The 23,563-nt window shown below is 39.3% G+C and overlaps 1 protein-coding gene across 45 annotated transcripts in view; it reads left to right on the top strand.

The window, feature by feature from the left end:
- Positions 1 to 23,563, top strand: part of ZBTB20 (zinc finger and BTB domain containing 20) — a 471,634-nt gene that overhangs the window by 121,617 nt on the left and 326,454 nt on the right. The window lies entirely within an intron of this gene.

Here is a 23,563-nt window from a genome sequence, read left to right as displayed (position 1 = left end):
CCTAGCCTTAGCAGTCAGCAGAGAAGCCATAAAGTGTCTGCTACCCAGTGGGAAATGTAGGCAGGGTGATTGTAAGGGCATGGTGGAGGTTTGGCAGTGAATATTTCAGATACTCTTGAAGGCATAATAGAATATGCAAAGGTGAAGATTGTGAGGAATGCAAAGGAAATCTGAGCTGTAATATAAGGATGCTAGAGAGAGATGAGGTTAAATTGAGTTGTAACATGGGATATATTGGTGACTAGGAGGGATTAGGCCATGTTAGCAAGCAGAAAATGTTGGTGCTTTACTGACTCACTCAGGGCACCACTCTTCTAGGCTGTCTGTAATTGAATGTCCAGGAGAACTGAGTCATTAGTGATGTAGGCATTTAACATGGATTTTTACACAGAGTTTTCAATCTAGTTAGGTGTAGTTATGCACATTCTTGAGATTTTGGGAGGTGGTGATTAACACTGAAACCCTAATTGTGAGATTTACACTGGACGTGGAACAGTCTAGCAAAGCACCTTCTAGCTTTCACATTCTTGATCAGGTTGAAAAAAATACATGTAGGTGAGTGATACTCAAATGGGAGAAGAGTGATGTAGGTTTAGGGATTTGATCAATTCCATATTCCTTCCCATGCTCCCTGTGGTCTGGAATAATTGTTCAGGGCAGGAGAGGATTCAGTGCCTTACCTACTTCTGAGGATCTGCATCTTGCTACCATATCCATCTCAACAATAATAATCATAATACAGCTTTCCTACTTTTGAAGTATATTGCAAGTATATATATGCTTTAGAAGATGTGAGACTTCTGTGTCTTGTGATGATGAATCCAACAACAGTACTGTAGGTAGATATGAGAACCAAACCCCTGGTGCATCAGATCAGATCCATCCTGTTAATGTCTTCAGCTTCAGCAGTGAGAAGCACAAGAAATCCTAAGCTGTAATAGTGGAACAACTAAGGTTTTTCACTAGTGATCTTGATAATAAATGAGAATTTTTAAAGCTGCACCTCTCAGGAGTTTTTGCAACTTTAAAGAAATAGTTATAAGAAATAAAATATGCCACACTAAACTAATCCTAGAGCTAACAAACAGGCATTGGGACTAGAAGCTTTTGCTATTACCGACTGCTTATTATTGTTATTATTATTATTTCTTTTTAATTATGCAAAGTGCTAATCAGTTTGATTATGCACAGTGCTAATCAGGTTAATTATGCAAAGTGCTAATCAGTTATTCTCTAAGCACACGAGGAGAGCAGAGGTGCTGGCAGTGAATGGTGGTTCTAGATGGGGGTAGTCACGGCAGTCATTCCTTATTAAAAAAGGAGTAGGTGAGATGATAGGGGTTTTTGCTTCCATTAAAAAGTAAATAATAAAAAAAAAAAAAAAGAAAGCTGTGAGGGGGATAGTTCTGATGGGGTAATTCTTCTTTCACAGCAAGGCAGACTTTTTTTCCAAGTCATCTCATGCTGCTGGATAATTTCTGTATGAGTTTGAGTGCACTGATTTGGGCAAATGTATTGCAGGGGAGTCTTTTAATGGCATGGGTGCAAGGTGCGCCCACTTAATAGGTCAGGGTGCATAACTAGAAAAATCACAAATTAAGGGAGTTTGGTCAATCTAACAGTCACCTTTTAAGCACTGGTAAGTGGGATAGTGATAATGTAACGTGGATGGCAGTTGTTCATGTGTTATTATGGCTGAAGATCCTGTATGCGCATACAAAATGTGTTTCTTTCAGGGTAATGCCTTTAAAAGCTGTAGCAATGTAGGGTTCCTTATCAGTGGAACCCATGTTAGGTTGTGTTTCTTCTTCCCCTTTAGCACTAAATTAAAAACTATAATTTTGGATTCCTGTGAAACAAGATCTGTTTTCACTAAGCTATGTTTTCCCATCAATTACAGAAGATTCAGTGTGTCTCTTTTAGTATGCTCAGTGTCTAATATCTAACCAGTATTCCTTATTTGATTATGTTTCAGTGTTGGTGTGGGATACATAAGCAGTACTTTTTTCAGTTAGTAATGGGGATGACATTCCCAGAGCAGAAAGCTACTTGCTCATAAAAGTCCTGGGTAAAAGATCTTAAGAGATTTTTGAAGTCATTAAAACAAAAGACTGTTTCATATAAGGCCAGCAGTACTAGAAGGTTACTGCACCAGAAATGCAAGTGAAATTTTCCTTGAAAAAATAAGCATTGAAGGCACTAACTTATGGGGAGTCATGACAAATTTTACAGTGTATTTAGGGTAGGAAGTAAAGCAAAGAATCACTAGTACATGGCTTAAACCAGAGCCTGAAAATTAATAATATTTCCTTCTGGGCTTTGTGACTACTCTGTAAGACACTGATCCTTAAAACACGTTTACTACCAAATATGTGGTCACAGATGTTCCTCTATTCTTATAAATTCTTTCTGGTGCTAGAAATCTAGACAAATCAATTGTCCAACAAGTCTAGTGCCTTAGGTCTGGAGGAGGAGAGTATGTGATGCAAATTATTTAAGTGAGAGGGGGACATACCAGACACAGAGTCCTGAGACTCTGCATGCTTTGCTGTCTGAGCATCAGGTGGGAGTCAAATCCTAAGAAAACTCAGGTTTCATTTTCCTGTGGATATTTCCCTATAGTATCTAAAAAGTTCTGTAGAATCAGAAGATCCTTGAAAGGCCAACAGCATAAACTCTACTCCGTAGTATTTACATTTTAGAAATGTAAATCTACCTGAGACATAATCATAACTTCTGTTGAATTTTACCATCTCAGATGACTGTCCTTCTGACAAATTGGGGAACTAGAAAGGACAAACTCACATTCTGCTCTTAATCCTTCTGCAGTCTTTGTAACCTGCTAAATTGCATTACCTTGCTCTGCCTTAGTTTATCTTGATGGCAAAGTATGGTTAATGACACAGACCTAACACAGTGGAGGTGGTTTGTGAGGCAAGAGTATTGTTTGCAAAGTTCTTGGATATCTCTGAACTAAAAGGGTTATAGAAGTCCTGTGTACTGTGGGGAGCTGTATTATTAAGAATCATCACCATGTCTTGTGATATTGTGTAAATTAGTGCAAGATGGCACCAAAATAGTTTGTGTATGCCTAAAGAGTGAAATAAGTGGATAGAGAAAACTTGGTTGCCTTGACACAAAGCTAATGAGTTAGCAACAAATGAGGAAACCCCACTAAGGAAATCTGTGTCTCTGGTGCTTGAAGAAGTGTGCCTTGAGTGAAAAGGGGAGTCATTCACTTGTATGGCAGAAAGTCGTGGCTTCAAAACTCCTTTTGTATTTTTTTGAGGACCTGTTGTTCAGAGGTGCAGACTAACTGCTACTCAGCCCAGCCAGAGCTGAGTCTGCTCATTGGCATTCACACAACTGGGAGCTGGTAGAGAATTAGTAACAATAAGATTTTAAATGTTCAGGCTGACCTTTTAAAGTTACTGACCTTCATTCAGGTTACAAATACACAGCAATTTTCTCTTGAGCTGCAGAGATTCTAAATGTTAAATCAGTAGCTCAATCAGACTAGCAGCCCTTCTCCTCTCCATTCTCTCATGCCTAGCTGCCATGACTACAGTAAAGGAACAAGAAAACTATCTAACATATCCAAATCTTACTGTGACACCAGTACTTGGAAGAAGCCCTACTGACATAAACTAACACAAAGTGACACATTGTTTAAAAAGTTGTTTCAAATGTCTTCTCCCATTGATCTTTTTTAGGGAAGATAAATAAACACTGTGTGTGGTGCAACCAGACTGAGTATTTTTGCTCCTACAGATGTTTATACATTCTCTAGTGGTTGTTTGTAATGCTGTTTGTTGACTGTAAATTCCAGACCTGCATGTTTGTAATGTATACATTTACAGGAGCAATGCAGTTTGGGGAGTGAAGTCAGGATAGTGCCTTTTATGAACACTACCAAATGAATAGTGGGTGGTTTGTTTTTCTCCTCCTGCCAAAGTAGTGAATTTGTCTTTGTGCTTCCAGTGAAAGGGATGGCTGTGGTGGCAGGAACTTCAGTAAAGCAGAACCTTCAGGTCCGTGAGGAAAGCCATACAGAGTTTGTCTGGTGGGATCAAGTTACTTCAGCTTTTCATCTAATTAACAAACAACAGTATTGCACTGTCAGTTCATTCAGTGGTGATGAGGATGATGTGTGTTTTCCCTCAAGAGGAAGTGACTGAGGTTGTTACAGATGACAAAATTCCTGTTGGCTGGGACCCCTCCTGCCCCTCTGTTCCAGTTTCACACTTCTCTCCCCAGTCTTGGAAAAAAATCTTCCCTTTCTCACTTATTTTAATTATCAGCAGCTTAATCCCCCTGGGCAGTGGGGTTGTGTACAAGATTTGGGGAATGATGCAGGCGTTTTCTTCCACTAAACTGAATGAGCATAGCTGCCTGAACATAATGTATGTGTAGGAGGAGTCAGCTTAATCAGTCACCATTTCTCCTATTAGGTGGAATTTCCCTTGAACCCATGCTCGTGTTATGTTTGTGTAAGTTAAAGTTATGTGTTTTGGATGTTCCAGCTTGCCTTGCACTTTCCTTCCTGTTCTCTCATGCACTTTATCTACATTTATTAGACACTGGTTTCACTGCCTTGCAGTTACCATCACAGAAACCACTCTCATTTGAGTATAAGCTTTATTAACATGTAGCAAATTTTAATTAGTTTTATTAGCTTTAAAAATAAAGTTTTGGGAGAGCTCCTTCTGCCTCAGATGGGCTATTTATAAATCTGCTACTAGAAAAAAAAAATTGTTTTTGCCTATGCTAAAATATTCTAATAACATCAAAAAGTTATTGTGTCTTCGTGGTTTGGAATGAAATCAACTGAATGACCTTTGTGGTAGGGAAGTATTCTTTTTTATTATACTCTATGCTTGTGCATTTCACCACCCTGACAATAGCTGTTCTATGAAAATAAGAAGGACCTACTGCGATTATGAGCTTCTTAATGAAGCCTCTCAAAAGGCAGAGGTCTGTCTGGTGGTCCTGCAGCTCACCACACTGCTGATGGCCACAAAGCACTTTGTATATATCAAATATACATTGTACATATCAATATACATTGATATGTAGCAGATGCTCTTTTTCACTTGGCTGTTTGGAAATTCAGGGAATTAAATGCATGGGGGAAGAAAAAAGTGAAATAATATTTCATTTACCTGAAGTCACACCTGTGAACACTAGAACTGAAGTTGACAGAGCAACCTTAATTCAACTTCCCTGTGCTTTTCTGGGTTTTTTTGGGTCACATGCTGGTTTTGGTGAGAACCAATCTTCTCATAAAACACCTGATGGACCTGGTCTGGGGTGGAATAGAGATTTTCTAGTAAGCAGCTGTTTTTTTTAGGGCCAGTTGCCTCACTTACTGCTAACACTGGAAATTGTTTAGTAAATGAGGCAGAACATAGCAGAAAAGAAAAGGGTGCTTTTATTCTCAAGATTACAGTGAGAGCATGCATGTGCTTAAAGCAAAAAATATGCCTGAGTTGCTTGTAAAATCAGACATCTTTTGGTGGATTGCAAAGAAAGTCAGTATTTCTGCTTTCTCTTACCAGTTCACTTACTTGTTTTAACTCTTCACTATTTCTACCTTTTAAAACATTCTGTTTGATTTCCTTTAAAGAAAAAAATAAAGTCAGTATCAGTAGTTACTGAACCTAGTCTTGCATCACTTTGCTGGTATGCACAAGACGTGTTTGGGGTTTTTTTTGGTTTTTTTTTTCTTACTTTCCCAATAAAATTGCAATTTCCAGGATTTTGACTTCCAGTTGGTAGGAAATGCACTATGTTCAACATTTATTCAGTGACAAAAGTGCACACAACTCTTCCTGACACTTTGACAGTTTAGCAGGAGATGCAGCTCTAAGTAGAATGTGTCTGTCTGTAGCCAGGTCCGTTTTCTAAGCACTGGGAATTCAGCTGTTTTCTTGTGAATTCCTTTTTTCATATTTTATTACTACAGAGAGAATACAAAGAGTGCTTGTTTCTTTCTTTCTTTTTTCCTTTCTTTCTTTTTCTTTTTTCCCCTCCAGTTGACACAATCAGTATTATTTGAAGGAAAAAAAATTACACACAGAATGGGAAATAGGGTGGGAAAATGTAATAGGAACTGCAAATCTTTTCTGTCTTGTCTGAGTAAATTAGAGCTGATGAGAGATGCAGCACAATGAGGTCTAGGGAATGCTTGCTGAACTGGTATATAAAGATTGTTTCATTTTGCTTCATTTCATTTTACTGTATTGAATTTGAAAGGGAAAATTGCAGCGGACATGAAAATTTGCTGTGGAAACACCTTCGGTTGCAGTACCCTTGACGTGAACCTGGGCAAACATGAAAAGGAACGTTAAATACAGTAGTGTATGAATTGTGTAGGTGCGCTTCAGAAGCTACTTTTTGAAGAGTGCCCTTTCCCAAAGAGTGGCCTTGCCTCTCAGGTTATTCTACTACTTCTGTTTTTAATCTCTTAAGGTGTCATTCTGGCTTGTCTTTTGGGTTTTTTTTGTAATTTAGTAGTTGGAGGAGAGCGAGTCAAAACCATACTGATTTGGAAGACTATGTGGTAACATAATTTTCGAATGAGAATTTTCAAGAAGACTTGGAAGAAGCTTATTTCTTCCCCCATTTATGCCCACCCTAAAGGTTCTTCTCCCCTTTTCTGAGAGGGGAAATGAGTATAACTCAAAGGAACTTGATTCTAAGTGGGATATTGCTACAGCAATGCACTCCTCAACAGACAATTTTACTTTTACCTTGTGTGTTAAAAGCTGCTGTGCTTCTGTCCAACTGGAGTTACTGCACATTTTTTGCTGGAAGGAGCAGGTGTGAGTCAAGTTAATCTGAATTTTCTTTTTCTTGTGCTACCTTAGGCATCGTTAATTCTCAAAAAACATAGGATTTTTTTATGCCTAAGCCAAAGTCAGCTGAGTATGTCTGAAGTAATGCATCATGAACAGCAAACATTGCTGTGTAATAGCTCTGACAACGCGCAATATAAGATTTGACATTCCTGCCAGAGCCATTACCCTTGGGAGAGATCTTTGATGATAAAACATCTAAAAATTTAATTTTTTTCCTAATCTAAATATGTAAATTGTAATGTTCAGAAGTAAGATTCAGCATCCTTGTCTTCAGAGTCCAGCTGATGAGTTCTCAAGGCAGGTTTGTGTCATGACCAGATTTAAGACTCTTCTCCTGGCAAAGTTTTTTACCACCTGGAAACTTCTGGATTTCTGTGAGGTAGGCATGTTCGGCAAGCCTTTGCCTGGAAAGCATTATGCTTTGTACACACCTTCCCTAATCAAAGTCCCAGAGAGTGAAGAGGTGGGAGTAACATTGGTGGGCACAGGAAGAAAATGAAGGGGGGTGGTTTTACTTTTCTCCAAGCAAAGGGGTGGTTTAATGGCATTGTGTAACACAGCTCTTCTGCTACTCTGAGGGTTAGGGAATGATGGGGTAAGTTATTTAATTCCTCCCCCCTCCACCCCTGCCATTACCACTGCCTCTAAATGGAGACCTGCAAGTGCAAGTACCCACAGGGATATCAGTGTCTCTGGATGTGATTAATTATTCCAAGAGGTGTTATTCAGCTCAGTATCAAAAAACTGGGTGTTGCTAAGTGCCATGGATTCATGATCCTAGTTCAAGAACAATACACTTCTTTTCATGGCTGTGGTTTTGGAAGTGGAAGGGCTCCTCATTGGGGTTTTTCTCCCAGATGAACTTCATAGGCTCAGGCAGAGATATCTTGGATAACAAAAGAGTAGTGACAAAACCAAAATTCCTCTCGACCTAGGAGTGGATGTCTCATGAAAAAGGAACAAAATTTTCCCAGTGTCATGAGTGGATGTAATGGCTGTGAAGCATTAAGAAAAGATCTAGGAATTTAAAAGATGATTGAAATGCAGAACATGTTGAGATATTTGGGGGATGGGATAAGGCAATCACTCTTTTCTGTAAATTTTTCTAGTCCGAGTCTTTATGCTGTGCAGTCTGACTAGCTATGCTATTTCATATACAATAGGAATTCAAGGAATATTCTTTTTAGCAGAATAAACAAATTTTTGCTGCTTGACATGTGAAATGTTTGTGCTAGTAAATTCCACAGACAGCCTCTTCCTCCCCCCAGTATTTTGTCTGATTATACAATCTTGAAAGTTTAGAATTGACTGCTTTACTGTAAGAAGCATTAAGTAAATGCAATCTCCCTATTTTAATAACAGAAGCTCAAATTTCATGTGAGATCACACCAGTACTCTAGTGTAATTAAGTTTATGGTTTTCTTATGCACTTCAAATGCCTGTGATGTGCAGTTAATAGTATTTTTCAGACAAGTATTAGGACACCTCAGCAGTGATGCCAGTGTGGGATGGTGTCTAACAGCAGTGCAGACACCACAGAACAAAGGAAATTGAAAGACCCTGTTATAATTTGTCTAAAAATATGCATGACAGCAGAGCTCTTTTTTTTTACCTGAGTTTAGAGAGTGATAAGGCTTTAAATTAGAGTGAAGCTTCATAAATGAATCAGACATGAAACAAGATTTCCAAGCTTGTCTTCAAGTCCAGTGTGTATTGAGAGTGAAACATGGCTGGATATCAGATATTCTGCAACTTGGATTTTGTGTAATGGATGTACCCCAAGTCTATGTTCTGCTATGCAGATTTTTACCATAAGCTGCTATAAGATGGCACGGAAAGTTCTGGAGAAAAGATTTGGATGAACTTTTCATCTGTTTTCATATATACAGATACATTTTGTGTTTGTTTGCTTGCTTGCATGCTTAAAGGAATTGTATTTTTCAATACAAGAGCCTTCTTTTTCTATTTCTAAGGAAAGAAAATAATAATAAAGATGACTAAGAATTCCAGAGATGTGGGCTGGAATAAGTTAAAATATTTTATTTAATTTAAACTGGTGGAGATTTTTTGTTTACTTCAAAGAAATTTTGATTTTCAAATGTTTTGAAGATGAGGGCCAAAATTTTCATTTCACGAGGAGGAAGAAAGTTTCTGACTTGGCTCCATCTGACATGTTTGTTGAACACTGAAACTTAAAATTGTACTTACCCAGGCTTGGATGTAGAGATGAATCTGTACATGCAGTGCATGTGACAGCTCTAGAAATTAAAATGAGACCTCATTATTCCAGTATCTTGGACTGTCTGGGCCTGAGTCTGCAGCATCAAGATTTTGTGATTCTTGAGATTCAGCTTGGTTGTGTTTAGAAGTGTTGGAAATGGGCCCCAGTTTCCTTTCTGAAACGATTCCCCCGATACAATAGGACTGTCAGGCTTGCTGACAGCAATGGCAGAGTGCTCCCACATCAGTGAAGTCTCTCCTCCCTTGAAAAGTTAAAGGACAGCTTGCTTTATTTAAGTATTTAGGGACACAGCAAAGACCAGTAGGTGATACGTGGGCCATGTTCTCAGTCACCTTTCCAGCTCCTGAGCTATCCTGTGCTGTGTTGTGGGGAGAGCAGATCTGGGAAGTCCCTGGCAGGTAGCCATAGAATAGCCCTTCCCTTACTTTATTAAAACAGCACATGCTAACCAACTGTTTTGTTCATGCAGATCTTTGCCCATGCAAATTTAGACTGCTGGTTTTCTTCATGACACATAAAGAGGTTGGAATGTCCTTTTGAGTGGGAAATAATAGCCAGGATAGTTGAGTAGCACCACTTCCTATTCTGTTTGCTGCTTAACCAAATGAGAACCATGCAGACTTCAGTGTGACTGATGAAGCAGGGAGGACTACGGGGTTTGGCCCCACAGGTATTAACTTGTGACAATCCTATAGGGAGCTTTCTTTGGCTGATAGCTGCCTTTTAGGGGGACTGTTGGGGGCAGGAAGCAGCACAGTTGGGACAGGCAATGGGAGTACCTGCTGTGGCTTCAACTGCCCATTGCTGGCTGGGAAATGCTAATTGACATTTGAGAGAACGTCCTCTATATGAGAAAGTGATGAGTGAATGGAAATTAAAACAAAAGGGTTGAAAATAGAGCTGTAATCAATCTAGCCCTGTATCTCAATAAGCCAGGGGCAGTATTTCATAGTGAATTTGGGGCAGATATTGCAGCAAGTGACACAATAGCAGGGGGTCTTCCCCCCATTCCCTCCTCCCCTGCCATTAAATCTACATTTGGAAGGTGGATGGTGCTGACTCATAAATTAAATTGGGGTAATACATACAGTGTATATATATTTCTGTCACTTTGTCTCAAATTAAACACGAACCTTCTCCCCTGACAAGATGATAGAAAAGTTAATTGCTCGCCCTGGCTTTAAATTGGAATTTGAATTTGCAAAATGCTAAAGGTTTATGAGATCTAAATCATGAGGAGCTTAAATTACATTCCTGTGATAAAATATTAATAAATCAATTAAAACATAAGCCGAGTATAATATTACTTTTTTTGTAGGAACCTTGAACACAATAATTCATTAGAGTGTGCAGTAACAATTATTGTATCTTTTTTAATTTTCTTTTTTATTAGTTTCTCTTTTTTTAAACTGGGGAAAAGGCAACATCAGATGGGAAAACACCACACAATGGTGGAATATTATCCTGGTACCAAATCTAGTCATCTCCTAGTAACGATGCATGTACATACAGAAGCATCTGAACACCCTGAGCTCCACACATTGCACTGTGGCTCCACTATAACAAGACTCACTGAAAGCGGGGGCTGTTTTTCCCCTTTTTGCCATGGGAAAGAAGGGCAGTAGCATGGGAAGAAGGGAAAAAACCTTATTGCTCCTATTTTGGTTTTTTTCTTTTCCAGCCTCTTTCCATGCCATTTTATCCTTTTCTTATTTTTCCTTCTCCCTTCTCTTTATTGGTAAAAAAATGGTATGATTTCAGTGTCAAAACTATAAAAAAATTCAGAGATCTTTCTGTAAAACTGGCCTGAGTTTTGTGCTGTGGAAACTCGGGTTAGAAGTGTATTTCATTGCTAGATTTTTAGTTATGTTTTGAACAACTCTCACAGTACTAATCTTTACATAACCCATTTCTGTGTACTATATAAAGAGCACTTCAGGCACAGTATGGAACTTAGTTATTATTTGAGGAAGGAGGTGTTATGCTAGCTCAGCATGCATTTCTTATATGCAAACATTAATACACAAGGAATGCAATTATTACATATACCTGCACACCTCTAGTGCCTGTGAAGGTGCAGATTCCTTTGTCAAGTGCTTTTTACCTTCTGTGAAATGACTGGACTGTGTGTCTCATACAGCTATGCTTAGTAAAGGTTCTAATTGCTATTATTACATTATTTGTGTTTGAATCCTTGAAAGGTTATTTAGTACAAATTATGTGTTAGTGCCAGATTGGCAGCTCTGGGGACTGAAGTTACACATCCGTAGGGTAGTTCCTTTGTCTGAGTGCGCTGTGCCCACCCTTCCCTGCACCTCAGAGTCACGCACAGCCATTGCTCCTGGTGACCTTGGAGGGTCTTCTTCAGACTCTGCTGGTTTTGCCATTTGCAGCTTAGACCATGGCTTGTGCAGATCATGTGTGCTACAGCCAAGGGCTTTTGATGAAACTAGAGCATCTAAATAGAAGTCCCAGCCTGGTCCTACTCTCTGGGGGTGGGAGGTGGCAGGGAAGGGGTGCGCAGCTGCTGCTCCCACCTCCCCTGCGAGCAGCCCGCAGCCATCTCCCTCCAGCAGCACGGGGCAGCTGTGTTGGCCAGCTGAAAGCAGCCAGGGCCAGAGTCAGCTGGGGAAAACAGCAACGAGAGATCCAGGAGCAGGTGGCAGCTTGTGCTTCTAACCACCTGTCTGAGTAACACTTTCCTGTGCTGCCTAGAAGCTATGGCAGGCTCCAGTTTTCCCTGGTTGTGGGATTCCTCATGATGCTCAGGGCTCTCCTCATGGTGAAACCATAATGAGTTCGTTGAAGGATCCTGCTTTACTGTGCTTCTGGCTTTCCTAACTTGGGAGTGAGCTCACTTAAAATTAAGTCTTAGTTTTCACAGCTTCTGCATTTGCTGTCCCTCTGCTGATGAGACCAGGCAAGGTCTGTTGTAGTGATGCCGAATAAAATCAAACTTTGTGTTTCTAAGCACACATACCAGTCAGTACTGCTAAGCTCCTCATCAATATTAAAGAGTCAGTTGTTAGTTTTTACAGGCATTGCTTTTCATTTTTCCCATTTCATGAAGGGGGGATGTGAGAAAAGTCACTTTCCACCAGGTCTCAGTGTCACGTAGCAAACCAGTGCTGGCGATTTAGCTGACTACATGACTACAGCTGCCCACCCTTGCACTGAACCTCACCAAAACTGGAGAAATACCTGTTCATCAGGAAGTAAATTATCATTGAGCTTGTTTTATGCAGACTGAGAAGCAGCCGTCAGATGCAATTAGCCTCTTGTGTCTACCAAAATTAGATACATTTAAACAAGCAAGATAAAACTGAAGGTTTCATATCACCATCATGGTCTGATCTTCCATTGTTATGATTGCAATAAATTGTTGAGGGTTGACCCAGTATTATTTTTTCATGGCTCTTGATAATTGCATTTACTCACTAGATTCTATACTTCACAGTATCTGTTATAGAGTGTGACTGAATCTTTGTGCATTCCTGTAAATAATTTTTTTAATTGGATCAGTCGAAATTCATGTGTGTGTAGGGAGGTGTTCCAGATTTTTCTTGTGTACTGGGATAATTTCCAGCACAAGTGAAGAAAACTTTTAATATCAAGTTTTTTGTTAGTGTTGCCTTTCGTTGCATCGTAGGAGTTACACTGGTGAAGTCACAGAACCATAGACGGTAAGGGGTTGGAATGGACCTTAAAGATTGTCAAGGGCCTGTCACCTGCCATGGGCAGGACCACTTCCCATTAGACCAGGCTGCTCAAGGCCTTATCCATCCTGACTTTGAACCCTGACCGAGTTGGGCAATCCACAGCTTCCCTGGGAACTTGATCCAGTGCTTTCTCTGTGGCACACTGTCCTTGCTGGGAGGTGAAGTAGACTACATGCACAAGACCATTGTTGACTTCTGCCCTGCGCAGAGATGGAAGATTCTTTTTTAGGCATGGGTGACATCAGGTGCTTGAGGTGGTGAGTTGAGCCTACATAGGGACTCAGAAAAATGGAGAGGAGGGCATGGACTGGACAGTGCTGGTACAGGGAGTATCCTACAGTTTTGAGGACCATCCTGTCAAAAACTTTACTTCCCTGTCCCACATGAGGCCTGCCATTCTTTTCTTTACTGTGCCCCAGGGAGGCAGCCAGAGGACGGATGGCCGGACAGGCGCTGCGGTAAGCGCCTGTTGGGGGCACTGAGTTTCTTGCCGATGATGGTAAACATGATTTGGCTCCCACACTCTTGTAATCAGGCTTACTCTTGCTGAAACAGAGATTGCTCTATTGCAGTGCCAGGCCTGTAGCAATACCAACTGTTTAATAATTAACAGGCCCTGGTTGTTGGCAGCAGCTCCTGCACCCCCGCCAGCGCAGAGTGCCCGTGCCGTGGGTTTACCTGCCCGCCTGGGCTCCGGAGCACGGAGCAGCGCCGCGGTCGGCGGAGGTGGAAGCGGTGCGGAGACATCCGTCGCTGTCTAATCTGCTTAGGTTATTATTCTCCAGGGACCTGGGGTGATACAGCGAACATGCAGTGCTTTGGCAGCACTAACAATGGCTGGTCTGTCATTCTAGATAATATTACAGACTTTTTATTGGGGTGTTTTAGTCCTTTGCTCAACTGCCCATCCTCTAAGGTCTTATTTTCTTTACCTTTATTTTTTTTCTTGGAGGGGTGAGGTAGATGGTGGGAGGGATGAGTTTACTGCGCATTAAAAAATAAAGCAATAGGCTTAACTAGCTTGTTCTCCTGGTGCCAGAATGGTATTTATTGTTCATTGCATTAAAAAGTATTATCAAGCACTTTTCCAGTATTTTATTGTTAGAATGGATGCTGAAATGAAGAGCAATTTTTTTAGTGAATGAAGGGACTTCATTATAGAAGTTGATCCACCAGTAGGGAAAAAAGGCAACAGCAAATAAGCCTTTATTCTTACCTCCATTTTAGCCACTTGTGTAGTTTTTGTTTGATTTTCTTATTACTGTGTACAGTGTATGCATGTGGAAAACAGTATGTTGTGGTTTACATAGAAGTGAAGCTCAAGCTTGGAGATCAGTTAGGAAAAATATTGTGATATTATGAAGAAGAAGAGATTATACTGCAGAGTTAAAATGTAACTGCATGAATAGACACAAGCATACATATTAATTTCCCTTTCGTTCTCCAAACCTTGAGTGGAACACAGGCCAGAATTTTCATTTGGTGGGATGATGATTTTATTTTTTAAAATCCATATATGAAATGAATTGTAAGGAAAGATATTTTTCCATTCCATTCTGCTACAGAGTTCTATATTTGGAGTCAGCTAAACTTTGCACAGTACAGACCATTTTGGTAATCTGTGTGGGAAATAACTGAGCTATGGGTTAGCCATAACATGGATGATACAAAACATCTTTGTGTTTTTAACAAATATTGCACTGTAAAATGTATAATGTCTTCCAGTGTTCTGGAGGGAATTCTGTCATAAAATTCTTTATAAACTCTACTTGAAACTCCTCCCTTTATCATAATTATGGCAGGTGCAAGTATAAGGAAGCAAATGTAATTAGTAATCAGACCTGTGAGTACTGCCCTGTCGCCAGTTTTTTATTTCCTCTATGTAGCTTTGCCATTACAGATCTGAGAATCCTGTAAAGCCCTTGCATAATTAATGTTCAGTTTCTAAAACAAGAAACCCCAAATGGTGAGGTCTGGGGCTCACTGATGCTGTTTCCTCTAAAAATAGAGGGCATTAATGTGAGCATGTCCATACATTTCCATTAGGTGAGTCAAGTTAAATATTCCAGAGCAAGGTGGGAAAACTTGAGTTTGTCTAAATCCTTGGGCCAAATCTCATCACATGGGGTTTTTGGGTCATCTAGATGATGTTAGGAGACATGAGCAGTCTTTGCTTCCCATGCCATTTGTTTTCTTAGTATACTTGAGCACTTCTGAAAATTTTTGTGTGTTTTTTTAATCATCCCTGAAGGCTTTGGCCTGAACAAGCATCTGGCATTTGACGCAGTCTGTGTTGAGATTGCAGTAATGACTTCTTCCCCTGTTTGTCATTTTCTTGGGTAGATCTCTACAGACGGTCTTTTGGTTTATTCTCAGTTGGGAACAAGTTGGAGTTCAGTGCTGCTGGATGTCTTCAAAAAATGGGAGAAGTACAGACAATGAACTTGTTGATATTCTTCCTGAAAGTTGTAGAATTGACGTCATTCTATACCTTTTTTAAACTTTTTTTTTAATTTCATAAGAATGTTGAAGCAATGCCAACAGATAATTTTCAGGAGTCTTGAGCAGGGCAGCTACAGGTATGTGGGGAGAGGCAGTGCACTCAGGAGATTAATGAAGTGCCTTTGCAGCTGCTATTGTAGAAGCTGGAAACCTTGTTTCATTAAGCAGAAAAATAAACTACAGAAACAGAAGACTCCCTCTCCTTCTTTCTAAAAGTGTTTCCTTTCTTAAAATGCACATTTTTAATCCAGTGGGAAGAGTCTTTTCTTACTGCTGACATACTCCTTAAATCATATTGTTTTCAGGCAGTAGGTAGAGTGTGTAGATGAGTGACATTTGCTTGTAACTGTAACTAAAACATAGTTTTAGTGACATCAAAAAAAGTGATTGCATTTATAAGCTGAACCATTTACAGCAGGTAGAAGGAAAATGCAAAGCTAGAGTTAGGAATGGAAAACATCTCTTATCACTTTGAGTGCCTGCAGCTGTGCCATCTTGGGGTGTGATTTATTTAGAATTGCTGGTCAGTACTTGGTAAAGGGAATCACCAGGAACAACTGGAGGGACTCTTGGGAGCAATTCAGTAGGTGGTGCTGTTCCCTTGAAGCCAGCTATGATGCTGTGCCCAGCAGGATGTTTAGGGAGTTGTTTATTTCTTCATCTCTATCTATCAGGTAGGACTTGAAAATTAGCTATTTGCTGCCATAGAAAAATCTCATTAATGCCTTTTTTTTTTTCTTCACTGTAGCAGTATTCTAAGACCATATATGAACTTTCAGTAGCATGGGTGGTGGGAAATATAGTAGAGGATAAAACATAATGGCTTCAGAGTTATCTCATGTATGCTTGAACATGAACGTTGAAACAAATTTCATAATCTGTGAATTCCAGGAGTCGTAACTGGAAGAACAGCCCTATGGGAACAAATGGGGACATAGAATAATGGCTTTAAACTGAAAGAGGGCAGTTGTAGTCTAGATAAAAGGAAAAAAACTCTTCTATGAGGGTGTGAGGGACTGGAACGGGCTGTTCAGATAAGTTGTGGATGCCCCATCCCTGGAAGTGTTCATGGCCTGGCTGGCTGGGGCTTGGAACAACCTGGTCTAGTGGTAGGCATCCCTGCCCATGGCAGGGGGTAGGAGCTACATGGTCTTTAAGGTCCCTTCCAGTTTGGTTCTGTGATTTTTATGGGTTTTTTTAAGATAATGTGTGGGTAGCAGACCTGACTTGGCTTCCAGCACAAGGTGAAGTTGAATCCAGAAGCAGACCTAGAGAGGACTCCAAACATTCCAGCTCTGGGAGTTGCTTCAATGTGAGCTCTCAGTGATGGCCCTGCACTGTCTGAATTCTGGTAAAAGACAGTCACTCAACTAATAAACAAAGCAACACATATTTTTTAGAGGATATGAGCAGTGGCTTTCCAGGCTGTCTCCAGAATTCAGAATTCTTCTCAGAAATCTTCAGAAGCAGTGAAACCTTTCCGGTGTGCTGGACTTCTCTTTTGTGGGAGGACTGCTTGTTATGGTCTCTCAGAAGGAAGAATATTCTTTTTGACTCTGAGGGTCACATGAAACGTAATGACAGAAATTTCTTTTTGTATGGTTTGAGGTCAGAAAGATCATTCGTGTTTAGAACCCAGTTTTGCACAAACAGATTCTCTCCATCTTGAACCCATCAAGAGGTTAAAGCTCCTCCCTTCCATTGATAGTTTTGTTCCACTGGTCAATTCCCTTGCTGTTTAAAAATGTGAGATTAGTTTCTGCTTTGATTTGACTTTTCTTTCTTTCATTCTTGGCTTCACATTCTAGACTTTGGTTCTTGTTATGCCTTTGTTCACCCAACTGAAGATCCCTTCAGAAAACAATGCAATAGAGAAAAGTAAAAATGTCTTTTAAAGCCTACCCACAACCTCCTGTTTATGCCTCCAGGGATTGCTTTGGCCATCTCAACCACATTGCATTGCTCGTTCATGTTCAGTTGTTTATTTGTTGTAATCCTTTTCAAGTGCAGCACACCCCACCTGCACCTATGTACCATCCTGCAATACATCATGTGTTCCTTTTTCTTGAAGGCTTGCCCTGCTAAAAAGTTCTATTTGAAAGAACAGAAGTTTTGAAAAACTTGATTCTCCATTCTCCCTATCTCTTGATATCCTGTTCTCCTGATATTTTATCAGTCTTTGCAACATCTGGAAATTTTTATCAGCAGTGATTTTGTAACTTATGAGTCATTGATCAAAATATTGAATATGTTGTTGTTGTTGCTAATTCTACCTGTATCTTCTTCAGCCCACCTGTGTTTGAAGACCCCTTAGAGTAATAGCTTTCTGAGGCTCTTCCATTAGTTAGCAGTTCAACACATGCTTTCATTGATGGAACTACAATGTTCTGCAGTAGTCCTAAGTCAAATGTTTATAAACCTGTTAAGTGTATAAGTTCTTAGGCTTATAAAGTAAATATACTTACCAAAGAATGAAATCAAGTTTATTTGACAAGACCTATTTTCCATAAAACTGTGTAAAGTGGCATTAATCACTTTCCTACCTTTCAGTTCTTTATTAATAATTTCAGTCAGCATACATCAGTGCAATTTTACTGATGTCGGTGGATTTGTACATTTTGCTCACTTACAATGTTCCTAATGAGTGTGTATTACTCAAGAAAGCAAAAACCAAAGCAAAAGTCAGTGCTAAGGATACTGCAATGTACTTGGGCACTTTTTTATTTGGAGAAGCAGTCTGTAACTTCTTTGTGTGGTTGTGGATGGAATGCACTGGTAAGTCCCAGCAGTCTCCATAGGCAGAGTGGATACTGGGGAAGGTCCCTAGCTGGAATTTCAATCCATCAAAATGTTTATGGGATTTCTTACAAACATTTGAATTGGATCTAAAATCTTCTTTGACCTTGCATCCAGCATATCTATCTGCTTTGTGGGCTTCGAGACACTACTCCCACAGTTTTTTCTTGTTTGTACTGAAGCTCAGGGTAAAGCTTGGTTTTCCTGAGCTGATCTCTTCTTCCATTTTCTGAAGTTCACAAAGAGAATCTAGTGGGGAAATTCTGCAAACATCACAGAGTTGTAGGTACTGCTGAGATGGCTGTGAAGCAGCTGTGTTGGTGTGGAGGCAGGAGACGACTTCTGGAAACAGATGGGTCTTCCTTTCAGATAGCTTATTTTTTTCTTTCCTATTAAGTCTTGAGATGCTTATGCTTTAAACACCCTATTGTGTCTAATAAGCCTGAAATAGTTACTATTTACATCCACCTCCAAATGAAAAACGTTGAAAGGCTATGCAAGCAAAGTTGCCGGACTACTGCATTTGACATTCTAGTGTATACAAAATTGCAAGATGTGTGTGAGAGTTGTGTATAAAAATACTTGAGTTTTGTATAAAATAAATATGTGGATTTTATTTTTTCTTGAGGGTGTGAAGACTTGGCCAAAATTGGGATGGCATGGATGGCAGAAAAAAAAAAAAAAAAAAAAGAATATGAGTATACCAGAATGACCTACTTAAAAAAAATTAAATTGGAGAAAAGAGTAATGGCTTGTAGCTGTGGGATAGTGGAATTTGGGACACTTCATTGTAATCTTGCTTTTAATTGACAACAGGCATGTTTGTGCTTTATTGTGGAAGGACTTTATGATCAACCTACCATTGCTGCATGAAACACTCCACTTTTTATGATACTTGTCAGAGAAAACAATCTAGGATTCCAATCTCCAGGTCTAGGGTTTTCATGTAAATCCATTTGCATTGTATTCTGAGGGAGATTCACTCTGATTATTGAAAAATAAACCCCACCCAGTCTCCTTCTCCTTCAAAAAATCCTTAGTTTCCTTCTGAGCATTGAAACTTCTTCCTGCTCAAAGGATGGCAAAGGATGGCTGGTGTTCATGAAGAATACTGTGTTAAAAACATTAGGTAGGGAATCCCTATTTCTGTATAGTACAAGGGATTGTTGTTTCTGATCTGACTCTGGGCATTACTGTGATAGAAATATTTTAATGGCCATAATGTATAGATTGTAGAAGTTGAAATGGAATGTAACTGATTGCTGTGTTCTAATGATAGATAAATTCATGAGTCTCAAACGTACTCTTGTAGACTTATTTTACTCAGTAGCCATATTCGGAAGCTTCATAAAAGCATTCTGCTTTCAAGCCTTTGCAAGAAGATCTTGGTGATAAACCAATTGAAATAGCATTTTAAGCTCATTTTTAACTGAGTTTTCTTACCCACAAATTAATTATAATTTTCTCATTCTTGATGAATTTTATGTCTTAGTTTTTCTATACACTCAGTCCATAAGCCCTTCCCTTAAAAGTTCTCAGTAGATTTGGTGAGATGCTATATACCTTGGGGAGCCTGAATGATTTATTAAAATGCCACCCTTCATCCCCTTCTAAATATGACAGTCAGAATTCAAAGTGAGAATAATTACAGCTGTGCAGTTACAGCAGTTCTGAAAGACAGGGTAATGTGAAGACTCCAGAGGAAATGTTAACAATTCTAATAGTTTTTTGTAAAAGACAGAGAGATACTGTCAAACCAGAGGTTTAAACAAAGAATAGGTTAAAATAAAAAAACCCCAAAATTAAAGGCCATTAAGGACTAGTTGAGCCATAAAACAGATGATAAGGAAGCAAAAACTTGTTGTCCAAAATATGGATATTTTGCTGGTAAAAAGAGACATGTATGTTATTTGCCCAACTAGAGAAGTTACAGGGGGACACAGGAATGAAATGAATCTCTTTCAGTACCACTCTCTGAAATACTAAATTAAGTTTAGTGGCTACATTTGACAAAGAAAAAGTGTTTCATCTGTGCTGCACATAGTGAACTATTAGTATGACTGCAGCATTTAGACAAATTTAATGGCATGCTATTGTCCATCATATTTTTATTCTCCTTTTTTACCCTAATTTTGAATAATTCATAGGAAAAATGATCACTTCGTAATGCCACAAACTCACAGCAGGCAAAACTAATTTTGCATGATATGAAAACAGATTTTATTTATTTAAGAGTAATATTTAAAGAAAACAGCAACTTTTTTGACACCAGCTGCTGGGAAATAAATAGAATATTTTATGACAGAAAAAAAAAATCCAAATGCGTTAAAGCTGTTCCTGAGAGATGGATTAAAAAGTAAAATATAGACGTTGGGCAGATAAATTTAAACTTGGTGGTCACTGATGTAATTCTGTTCCTTAGGGGGAGTGAAAGATAGTTTTCTAGAGAAAAGGAAACTTCAAAGGAGTGCAGAGTTGTGCTTAAGAACTTGTCTGAATAGCTGATCTCTGTTCTGGTGACTGGGGGCAACTTGGGTGACAACTCTTTTAAGATCTTTTACATTCTCTAGACCAGATGGGTTTTTTTCCCTCATGTCTGTTGCGTGAGAAGCAAGCCTCGTTTTTTGTTTCCCCCCCCCCCCTAGTTTTTCCATATCTGACCTCAGCTCTTAAGCAGGAGGAAACTTTGAACCCACAGCTTTTTTGCTGCTAGCTTTTGGTTTTTTTTTTTATTTTCCCTCCTTCTTGGAGTGGCTTGGTGAGTGAAGCAAGAAGGCAATCTGGAGGGATATTTTTTTTTTTTTTTTAAATGAGGCCCTGCCCAAGAGTAGAAGGTGTGAGCGGGTTGATACCCAGTTCTGGTGTTTCAGGCCAGGGAAGGGGAGGTGGAGAGCAAGAGGAAAGTTGCACAGCGTTTTAGCACAAGAGCAGTTAGAACAAATACCATCAGGAATATAAACGTTGTGTAATGCATTTTCATGTAAAATTGTTTAACTTAAAAACTCTTAGTGACAGAGGGAATGTAAATCTGAGGCTGAGAGCCTGAGTCCCTAGCAGAAGTTTATTATTATGCCTGATAGCAGCTGAATTCCAGCCTTTTTGCATGCTATAAAATGGGGCAGTTTTGTCTATTATTGGCGCCGTGTGCAGCGCACAGGGAAGGGTTTGTCGGCAGTTCAGCTGTAAGCCCCCATTTTCACGGGTTTATAACTCTACTGTTAAAAATTCACTCCAGGCTGGAACTTGGCACACGAGATGGAGTCTCTGCAAGTTATGCTGAAACTTAGGCTGTCCTCAGGCAGCTTCCTGACAGTGTTAAAAGACACAAGGGGTGTGTATGGCTCCTTTCAAAAGACAAGGGAGAGCAAGAACAAGTCCCTCCATTTTGTGCCTTTGATTAGAAATTGTGTGTTGGATTCTGCCTTGCTTAGAAGGAGTACCCTGATGCCCCTTGGTGTTCTTGCACATGTCTTAAATTTGGAAAGAATTTTATTTGAATTTTTATTTATCTTATCTGTTCTCTTCCTTGTTATTTTTACATGGAGAAAAATTGATCAAAGGCTTTGTATACATTTCCTTTAATGGGATTTAAATGCAGCATTTTTCGCCATGCTTTAAGGTTTAAACATTGAATATTTCATTTTAACTAGCTGTCGTTAGTTAGTATTTATATAGAGTTTGGGTGATTATAACAAGCCCTAGGTATATGAAGTGTATTTTATTTAATGCTTCCAGTAATATTTTCCAAGAGATTCATTTCCAGATGATATTACAGCTCTAACTGCTGAGTAGTTATCATGATGCAACTTTGCTTTGACTCAGCCACCTGATACAAGGCATGCTGTGATCTTGTGAAGAGAGCATAGTTTGGTGTATTTGTATAGTCTCATTTATCAGGGTATGAAGGCCAACTATTTTTTTGAAGGGGCTTTCATTTTTCAGAGCAATTGGGTGCTTTTAGGGTGTTGTCGTCTTGAAAGCAATGCTATCGGGTACTTTCAATTTTGTAGCTGGTCATGGTGGTCAGGGGGCACCTTCAGTGCTGCAGACCAACAGGAATCCTTTAAAGAGGGGAAGCAAATGCTGGGAACTTCTCATGAGATTGTACAGATCTGTAAGGAGATAGGTCCAGCTATGAAATCTGAAGCTGACCCAGGAAAATGAACCTTTTTTGTACATCAGAATCAAAAGCACGGGCAAAAAGTTCTAAGAGCAAAGGTCTATCTGAGCTGTACCAAGAGGCAAAGGATAAAAAAAGCCAAAAAATCAGTGGGTTAGAATACAGTCTCTGCCATATGTAAAGATTGTGCTTGTCTTGTTGTCACTAATAAATATAAAATATGTATCTGAAAAAATCTGTGTTAATTCTTTGTTTAGATTTTTTTCAGCATTTGACCCCTGAAGGATCTAATTCTTGGCTTACATCCATTGATGAAAGAAGAAGACTAGTAACTAAATTGACTCAATGAAACAAATTCTCTTCTCTTACACAGTCAAAACTAAGAGCTAATGCTGATTTTTGTGCAAGTGTCAGTATTCTGGATTTACTCTAGCTTATATCTAAAACAAAATTTTGGCCAGTTATCGAAAATTTGGGAGTTTCAGTTTGTGTTGTGAAATAGGAGCTGGTTGGCATTGATCTCCTCTTGCTGAGGTTAGCTGGTCTGTCCGCCAAAATCCACGTTGAAAAAAAATTTCCTTGGTATTATCCATAATATGCACCACTCCTGAAGGATGACTCTTCTGCCTAACCTTGATAATCTCTGGAGAAAATAGTTAAATACAGACTTCTTGGATTTGCTACCAAATATTTAAACTTCTTATTGCATTGGAAACAGAAAATCCATGTAATGAATTGTAATTAGCAATGAATCTGAGAGGCATCTTCTGGAAGTAACTTTTTGCTAAATTTTATCTGTATTCAGACACTGTTGGCAGAACAGGTGAAAAGGCTTGAGGTCAAGGGGGTGCATAAGTGATAGAGTTCTGTGGGATCAGTCTTGGAGGTCTCAGACTAAAAAGCATCATTAACTCAGTGTTACCTGTCAGTGCCTTTCTAAAATCTTCATTTTAGACTAGAGGCCTGCGTGCAGAATTTAAGAGGCTTATTTTCTTATACAGAAATAATGCTGCTAAGCTGCTAGAAATCTCAGCAGCTTAATATAAATGTTCAAATAAAAAAGTTAGTATTTTAACTGTATAACCTTCAAATATAATTAATAATGAAATCCTAAGCAGGAGCCTAGGGGAAAGCATTAGGATTTTTTCTATTTGTGGAATAGGTGCAGGTCTCTAGTGTGCAGTTGAAAATAGGGACTAAATATGAGCTGATGATTTGGAAATCACTCATGTGTGCTGCTGAATGCAGTCACAGTTGGGATGTAAAGTAGAGCACAGGAGAAAATGAAAAAAGGGGGACCTGAGCCACCAACTTCACACACAGA

This window comes from Lonchura striata, chromosome 2 (genome assembly GCF_046129695.1).
Source record: "Lonchura striata isolate bLonStr1 chromosome 2, bLonStr1.mat, whole genome shotgun sequence".
NCBI lineage: Eukaryota > Metazoa > Chordata > Aves > Passeriformes > Estrildidae > Lonchura > Lonchura striata.
This window is presented reverse-complemented; position numbering and strand designations above follow the sequence as displayed.